The 8,881-nt window shown below is 39.2% G+C and overlaps 1 pseudogene; it reads left to right on the top strand.

The window, feature by feature from the left end:
* Window positions 1-277: 277 nt before the first annotated feature.
* On the top strand, window positions 278-1,372 carry LOC110217769 (adenosine deaminase pseudogene; annotated as a pseudogene).
* The last annotated feature ends 7,509 nt before the right edge of the window (window positions 1,373-8,881 follow it).

Here is an 8,881-nt window from a genome sequence, read left to right as displayed (position 1 = left end):
ATATTATTGTTTGTATACTTCCGTACAGCCTTTTGTGGTTGGTCTAGAATGGTGAATTTAATGGAATGAGTCTCAATACTGTTTCTCCATTGAATAAATTACAGCAAGACTTCCTTAGGTTATATTATGGAGTACATTTTCATCAAAAAGTCCGAATCTATTTTTCCTCAGATTTCTTACCTTAAGAATGAAAGGACTAAGATAAGCTTCAAAAATGCCAGAAAATGAAGACAGGAGCCCCCTGGGAGAGAGCTGGCTGAACTGATGGATAGACTGAATGCAGATAGTCACCATGAGCCAGCTGCCAGTGTTTGACAAGCCTAAAGTAGAACTTCATGTCCATCTGGATGGAGTCATCAAGCTTGAGACCATATTGTACTATTCCAAGAAGAGAGGCATCCCACTTCCTGCCAAGATAATGGAGTAACTCTGGGACATCATTGGCATGGATGAGCCCCTAATCCTCCCTGGGTTCTTGGCCAAGTTTGACTACTACATGCCAGCCATCACGGGTGACCGGGAGGCTATCAAGCAAGTGTGGTGAATGTGGAGGTGAGGGAGAGGCCCACCTGTCAGCCAGCTCCAAGGTGGAGCCCATTTCTTGGAATCAGGCTGAAGGAGACCTCACCCCTGATGAAGCCATGTTTCTCGTCAGCCAGGGCCTACAGGAGGGTGAGTGAGACTTTCGCATCAAAATCAAGTCTATTCTATGCTGCATGTGCCACATGCCCAACTGGTCCCCTGAGGTGGTGGAACTTTGTAAGACAGTGGTGGCCATCGACCTGGATGGAGATGAAACAATCAATGACAGAAGCCTCTTCCTTTGGCTTTTACAAGCTTATGAGGAGGCTGTTAAAAGTGGCATTCATCGGACAGTTCATGCCAGAGAAGTGGAGTCTGCTGAGGTTGTACAGCAGGCAGTGAATGTTCTCCATACTGAGAGATTAGGCAATGGCTACCATACTGTGGAAAATACCACTCTGTATGATAAGCTGCTGAAGGAGAACATGCACTTTGAGGTATGCCCCTGGTCACACTGTCTTACAGAAGCTAGGAAGCCAGACACCTGGCATGTGGTCATACTATTTAAGGACTGTAAGACTAACTATTCACTCAACACAGATGACCCCCTCATCTTCAAGTCTACCATTGACATAGATTACCATGTGGTAAAAATGCAAATGGGCTTTACTGAGAATGAGTTTATAAGACTATCAATGTAACCAAGTCCAGCTTCCTCCCAGACAGTGAGAAAAAGGAGCTCCTTAACCAACTGTACAAGGCCTGTCAGATACTACAGCCAGTCTCTAATGTCAGAGTGATAATGCCTCCAACTCGACAAAGCAAGAGAGAAAGATTACTGATCCCATAATGCCTCAGTAGCCAACATGCCATGACTCAGGAACCAGATTCAAGCTTCTTTCCCAGTAGGGAGGAGGTGCTATAATCTTGCCTATTTTCTTTCATGGGGCAAAATTGACTAGCAAATCAACTCTTTCTCCACTGTACATTTAGCCAGCTGTGCATTAATATGCTATGCATTAATATACCTCAATGCAGGAACATTTGTCTTGTACAGAATGCTCACCACCTACAAGACTCAGGGTTTTTGCTTATACATCACTTAAAAACAACTTTGCTAAGATGACCAATTGCCCGGGGCCAAGTCTGAGGTGCCTCTGAAGAAGTGATCCTGCTGGGTGCTGAGATGGTTAGTGGTGCTCAATCAATAAACTAACCAATCCAGGAAAAAAAAAAAAACAGAAAAACAAACAGAAAAAAATGTCATATCACACATTCATCTCCCTTGAACATTATTGGTTTTCTCATAGACTTAAAAAAGCCTATGTTCATAAAGATGCTATGGATTTTGAAATCCATTTGAATCTGGAAGAATAATAATCTTCTGTATCTTACACATTACTCAGTAGTTTTATATCTCAATATCAGTTGTTTGACTTCCTCTTCACCCACTCAATAATATATGCTACCTAGTTATTGGTTGTTCTCTGTAGTCTATATGTCTTCTCCAGTCTCTTTGTCTTTGCATATATTTCATGATTGAAATGCATTCACTTTTCACTTCTTCTAAAAATCCCTTACTTCCTTTAAAGCTCAACTCAAGTAACATTTCCAATATAAAGCCTTCCCTGAATCTACCAACTTTGACAACTGTTAGTTATCTTTCTTTTCTCAAATTACCTTGGATTTAACAATCTGAGGACCTGTAGTACTTCTTCAGTACAATGTAAGCTCCTCAAGGCATTTTTTTGTCTTTATTCCTGACTCATGTTCTTGCATATAATAGGAATATGAAATATTTGGTTAATTGAATTGAGTAGAATTGTGATCTAGAAGAGTCCTGGACAAAGAAAAATCAGAAACTCTGGGTTAAAGATTTATATTAAATACTTCTATGGTTAGGCATGTCCTACCTGTTAGGAATATTTTTAAAAGCCATATTTCTACATCAGTAAATTTTCATTTTGTATCCTCTGCTTCCCCCAAAAAATGATGAAAAAATACTTTCCAAGATAAGTCCAAGAAGGAAAACATATGTTATACCTTAATTTTTAGCTGGAATTCATTTCTCTATGGTCTTAGAGGATTTCAATAAGCCTTGCTTATTGCCTTTCATATTATTTGTATTTAATTTTTCTTTTCATGGTTCACAGTTGCATCCTCTCTTTGCAAATCACGACTTAGCTTTTGTCAGGTATCACATTTTCTTGCTTGCTTGCCTCTGTCTTCATATATTAACATAGGATGCAATTTAATTTAGCAAAGACTATTAAATACCTACTATGTGCTAGATGTCAGAGTTACAAAAATAAAAATGAAATAGCCCTTGTCCTAAAGGAGCTTGTCTATTGTAATCAAATGGTTGATATCCTTGGTCTGCTGCTCATGGTTACAAACTCAGCAGAGATATTCATTACTTACCCTCTTTGAAAGAGGATTATCACAACTTCACACATACTCAATGAGCCTCCTATAATTGGTAGAAGAGAGAGAAGGGAAGAAAACACAGATTAGACCTGTGTGCCAACGAGCCACAAGTACATTCTTTTCTGCAATTAAAAAGTTTTCAATCCCTGTAGATTGTACCAGGTACATATGTATAGCCACTTATCTCCAAGAAGAGAACAATGAATAGCTTCCTTTTCATGTGGATATTGAGAAACATGAGTCAACCCAGTTGATATTGGGCATAATTGAGTTTCAACTTCCCATGTATTGATTGGACTGGCCCTCGTTGAAGTACATTTCATTCCATCTTAATCACTCTTGTTCAGGGTGACTTATATTATTACTGTTGTTATTCAGTTGTTTTTCCATCGTGTCTAAAGCTCTGTGACCACATTTGGAGATTTCTTGGCAAAGACAGTGGAGTAGTTTGCCATTTCCTTCTCCAACATATTTTACAGATGAAGAAACCAAGGCAAATAGGGTTAAGTGACTTGCCCAGGGTCACACAGCGAGTATATGTCTGAGGCTAGATTTAAACACAGGAAGATGAGTCTTCCTGACTTCAGGCCCAGCACTCCATCCACTGCACCACCTAGCTACTTCTTATATTGTTGTACAGAATGGTATTGTTGAGGTCCAGTTTCTACCACTCCTTTGGCAACCAAGAACTTTATAGAAGCTAAGCTACAGCCACCAAGGATCATATTTCTTTCTCTTCACTTAAAGCATATCTTAAAGAGCCCTATTCTTAGAGGCAGCCAGGTGGCACAGCAGATAGAGCTCTAGCCTTGGAGTCATGAGGACCTGAATTCAAATCTGACCTCAGACACTTGACACTTACTAGCTGTGTGACCCTGATTGTATTACCAAAAATAAAGGGAAAAAAAAGAGCCCTATTCTTTAGCTGTACATTTTCCATGGACAATTTAAATCAAGGAATTTGCTTTGTTTCTCCAGCATTTACTTTCACTACTTTGTCCAGAAGAAATCTCTAAACTCTCAGTAGTACTTTCTTGCACTGCTATTCCCAGCTTGACAACAATTGTCTTTACTCTTTACCTAAGGATCACAAGTGTCTCTCTTTGAAACACAATGTTTATGGAATGATCCCAGCAGCTTACAAGTCAATTTTCTTTGGTTAATAATTCACACTGAATTGCTAATTGGACAATAATACTACTCATACTTGGCTGGCAACATTCAACTTATAACTTGCCAATCATGTGTTACCAGATTGTTGCCCATTCTTATGTGTTCAAGATCCAAAACCAAAGGTCTCAGAAATCACCAATGAAAAGCCACTTCAAAGCCCAAAACTTCAAATTGTGGATTTCGGGCCTGCTGCTAAGAACCTCTTCAAGTACTACTTCAAGTCCCCCTCCACTCTCAAAAAGTCTGAGAGTTGTTGAATATGTGTCATTCCTTAGGCATATTCCATATCTCACTAATAATTAGAAACAAACTGTACTTGAACTAAGCTCCTCCTAAGGCTAGTCTTGTATTCCTCAGTTACTAAAGGGTATCTAAATTTGATCTTCCCTGGATTCACCTTTGATCTAGAGATTGTTATAATTCTTTATTGTTCTTTGCAAATACTCTTTCCTTTCTATGTTTTCAGGACCACCTATAGAGGGGGTATGGTATATTCAAGATATTTAGATGTTCATCCGTCATTTACTATCTTTAGCATCCTGCAAATATTTTGAATACACTAAAGATGGCCTCAGTCAAGGCAGAAACTTGAGAGATATTTTCCGGTATTGGATATCATCATCATCATTATCATCTGTCATCATCACAAGTAATATTTACATGGTGCTTTATAGTTTGTAATTCTCATATGTGCTCCGCGCGATAATCCTGGGAGGTAAATGCTATTATTATCTCTTTTTTATTGTATTAATTTATTTTCATCCGTCAACAATAACTTCCATATGCCCCTGAGTTCAAAATCTTCCTCCCCACCTCCCCCAAGACAGTGCACAATCCAACATAGGCCACACATCCACATTCCCACCAAACATACCCTCACATCAGTGAAGCTGAAAGCAAAAAACAAAACCAATAGGAGGAACCATCAGAAAGAGGAAACAAAACCCATCAGAAGAGAAAAAAAAAAGATTCCATTCACATTCACAGTTATGATTACTATCTGTGTCTTTTTCTCCACCCTTTTCCCCCCCGTTTATGCTTTTCTTTCTCCTTTCTCCTTTCCCCCTCCTTTCCCCCTCCTTTCTCAGTACATTTTCTAAGATCAGACTAATGCACTTACTTGGATCCATTTAACCCACTTGATTAGCGCTTTTTTTTAAAATCATTACATCAAAGTCAACTAATATCCACCCCCTTTATGTATACTCCTTTAACATGGTGTAATAACAATACAGTCCTCAAGAGTTGCAAGTGTCATCTTCCCTTGTAGTGATGTAAACAGTCCACCCTTATTAACAACATTTTGTTATCTTTCTGTCCCATTTACTTTTTTATGTCTTTCTTGAAGATCAAATTTTTTGTTGAGCTTTTGGTCTTTTTATCAGTAAGGTTTGGAAGTCCCCTATTTCATTGAATATCCATCTCCTCCCTTGAAAAATCATGCTCATTTTTGCAGGATAGTTGATCCTTGGCTGCAATCCAAGCTCCTTTGCCTTACAGAATATCATGTTCCATGCCCTGTGGTCTTTTAATGTAGAAGCTGCAAGGTCCTATGTAATCCTGACTGTGGCTCCATGATATTTAAATTCTTTCTTTCTGGCTGCTTGCAGCATCTTCTCATTTGGTAAATTTGGAATTTTGCTACTATATTCCTTGGCATTGGCAATTTGGGATCTCTTTCAGGTGGTGAGTGGTGTATTCTTTCTATGGTTATTTTACCTTCTGGTTCTAGGACTTCTGGGCAGTTTTCCTTTATGATTTCCTGAAAGATACTGTCCAGGCTCTTTTTTTCATCATGATTTTCAGGTAGTCCAATGATTTTTAAATTGTCTCTCCTGGATTGATTTTCCAGGTCGGTTGTTTACCTATGAGGTATTTTACGTTTTCATCTATTTTTTTAAATTTTTTTGCTTCTGTTTGACTGATTCTTGCTCTCTCATAGGGTCATTAGTTTGCATTTGTCCAATTCTGGTTTTTAACAGATTGTTTTCTTCTGTTAGTTTTTGTACTTCCTTCTCCAATTGCCAATTGTATTTTTAAGGGATTTGTTTTCTTCAGTGTACTTTTTTCCAGTTTGCCAGTTGTGTTTTTTTAGGGACTTGTTTTCTTCAGTGTCCTTTTTTTCTAATTGGCCATTTGTATTTTTAAAGGACTCTTGTACCTCTCTCATTAGACTTTTAAAGTCCTTCTTGAGCTTTTCTAAGAAGGCTTTTTGGGCTTCAGACCAGTTCATATTCCTTTTTGATGTTGCACGTGTGGGTTTGTTGACAATGTTCCTCTTCAGAATTTCTGTCTTGATCTTCACTCTTCTCATATTATGAATCTATGGTACGTTTCTTTTTACTCATGGTGTTTCTTTATTTCCTGGCCTTTAAACAGATTGAGCTCTCCTGCTGGGGCACAGAGGGCACTGATCCAAGCTTCTTGTGTTGGGAGCCTAGGTCTTAGTCACTGGCTTTGTGTGCTGAGGCCTCTTATGTTGGCAATTGGAGGCTATAGGGTTTTGGCAGCTTACCTCATGTTGGGCTGGAATCAGCAAGGCTGGAACTTTCAGGCAATTCTAGGTTGTCTGCTTTTCCTTTCCTTTAACTTTCTTCATCTCCTTTTAGATGGGTGCTGCAGGGTGTTTATCTGCCTGGGGCCCCTTGCGATGCTGCTCCCTCATTTCTGCTAATGCACTGGGAGATTACTTTGGGATAGAGTGCCGTGGCACCTGGTAGCTTTCTGAGCTGGTTTCCAACAGTTCCCCCCCTCTCACTGAGGCACTCGGAGGTCCAGGTGTTGGTGGCTGCCAGCTCTACCACCTGGCCTTCAGGATCTCCTCCTGGTTGACAGTTGGAGGCTGTAGGGTTCTGACAGCTTACCTGGTGTTGGTTTGGAATCAGCAAGGGGGGGCTCTTATTACCTCTATATTATAGAAGAGGAAGCTGAGTCTGAAAATAGCTAAGTGGATTGCCCAAATTCTCTAGCTATTAAGTGTTTGAGGCAGGATTTGAGTTCCTCTTCCTAGCTCCAGATCTAGTGCTTTATCTACTATGCCATATAGCCATCTCACTTACTAGGCTCAATAGACCCATTATTCGTTCCTGATAATAGGCAGAATCATTGTGACATAACCCAAATAAATTGGATCCTTATCATTTTGTCTATAGAGCCCTGTACCTGGATAAACTGTAGAGTATGATGGGTAGTACATGGTGGCACATGCCTGTAACCTCTGTTACTGGGTAGGTTTTTTGGCTGGCAGATTTCTTGAGTACAGGAGTTCTGAGCTGTAGTTGTCTAAACTGCTCAGATGTCCATATTAAGTTTGACATAAGTATATTGAGTTCCTTGGAGTAAGGCACTACCAGGTTGCCTAGGAAGTGGCAAATTGGTCCAAGGCAACAATGGATCAGATCAATTTTCCCATGATGATCAGAGTAAGACAAAGCCTCTGAGTAGCCCCTACACTTCTAGATTGGGAGAGAGAGGCAGGCCCAGCCTTAAAAATTACTAACAACAACAGCTATTATCATTATCATTATTATTATTATTATTATTATTATTATTATTATTATTATTTTTAAAATTTTAAGAACAAATTACATATGTTAATTTCCTAATAAAATGGTTGGATTATCAACTATAGCAGGACATTCAATATCTTCAACCTCATTGTCACTATTGCATAGGGTTCCTATTAACCCAGGAGGAAAAATCCCAAGAAAAATTGGAAAATCAGTAGATTTTTGTGGTGATCTAGGATAGCTTACCTACCTCTTCTCCTTGACTCCATTTCTTAATGATTGTCTAATGGACTTTAGTTTTTATATTCTCCACTCAAATAAACCTAGCATACATATACCCATCTATTCCACAAATGTAAAAGAATACTGTAACACCTCTTTGACTAGCTTTTCTTGCTCTAAAGTTACTAAAACTTTTGTCCTGCCCTGTTTTTCCCTCAACTACAAGTACAAAAGTACAACCTAGTCTCATACCTGACTTTTATTATCTCTAAACTCTGGCCAATAGGTGTGTCTCTGTCTATCTTTTCAGCTCTGAGTAAATAGTGTTCTGTTCTTAGCACTCACACATTATTAGTTGAAGCTATACTGTTTTATATGTACTTTCCCTCTGATCATTTAAATCTTTTTTTTTTTTTTTTTGGCTAGGCAACAGGGTTAAGTGACTTGCCCAGGGTCACGTAGCTAGTGAGTGTTATGTGTCTGAGGGCGAATTTGAACTCAGATCCTCCTGAATCCAGGGCCGGTACTCTATTGGCTGTGCCACCTAGCTGCCCCTCATTTAAATCTTATTAGCAGGACTCATGCAGTCCATCGTCCTTGACCCATTACTTACAGTTCTCTGAATTATCCTCTGTAACCTTGACAACAACAGTAACAACAAACTAAATCAAGGGCTTTTACTGTCTTCGGCTGGGAAGTAGTTCAAGTTTCACAGAATTGTCATCTGGATTCCTAGCACCACCAAACTATTAAGCACTTAGATATACTGAGCACTGTAACCCCAAGGTAATCCATCTTTATCAACTTTGAAGTGGGTAAAACACCGAAGTCCTTCCAATGGTCTCCTAAATTTCCCTACAATAATGCATCTGTGTTATCTCTATGGAACAGAGTAGCCAGAATTCAAAGCACTCTTCTCCAAGGAGATGGGCATGGCACCTCAGAATGGCAGAGACTTACCATAACAAACTCCTGTGATGGACATTTGTCACTTGTTGGTACAACCCTTAAGTTCCTATTTTTGTACA

Source organism: Phascolarctos cinereus, unplaced genomic scaffold (genome assembly GCF_003287225.1).
Source record: "Phascolarctos cinereus isolate Bilbo 61053 unplaced genomic scaffold, phaCin_HiC Scaffold_3;HRSCAF=262, whole genome shotgun sequence".
NCBI classification, from domain to species: domain Eukaryota; kingdom Metazoa; phylum Chordata; class Mammalia; order Diprotodontia; family Phascolarctidae; genus Phascolarctos; species Phascolarctos cinereus.
This window is presented reverse-complemented; position numbering and strand designations above follow the sequence as displayed.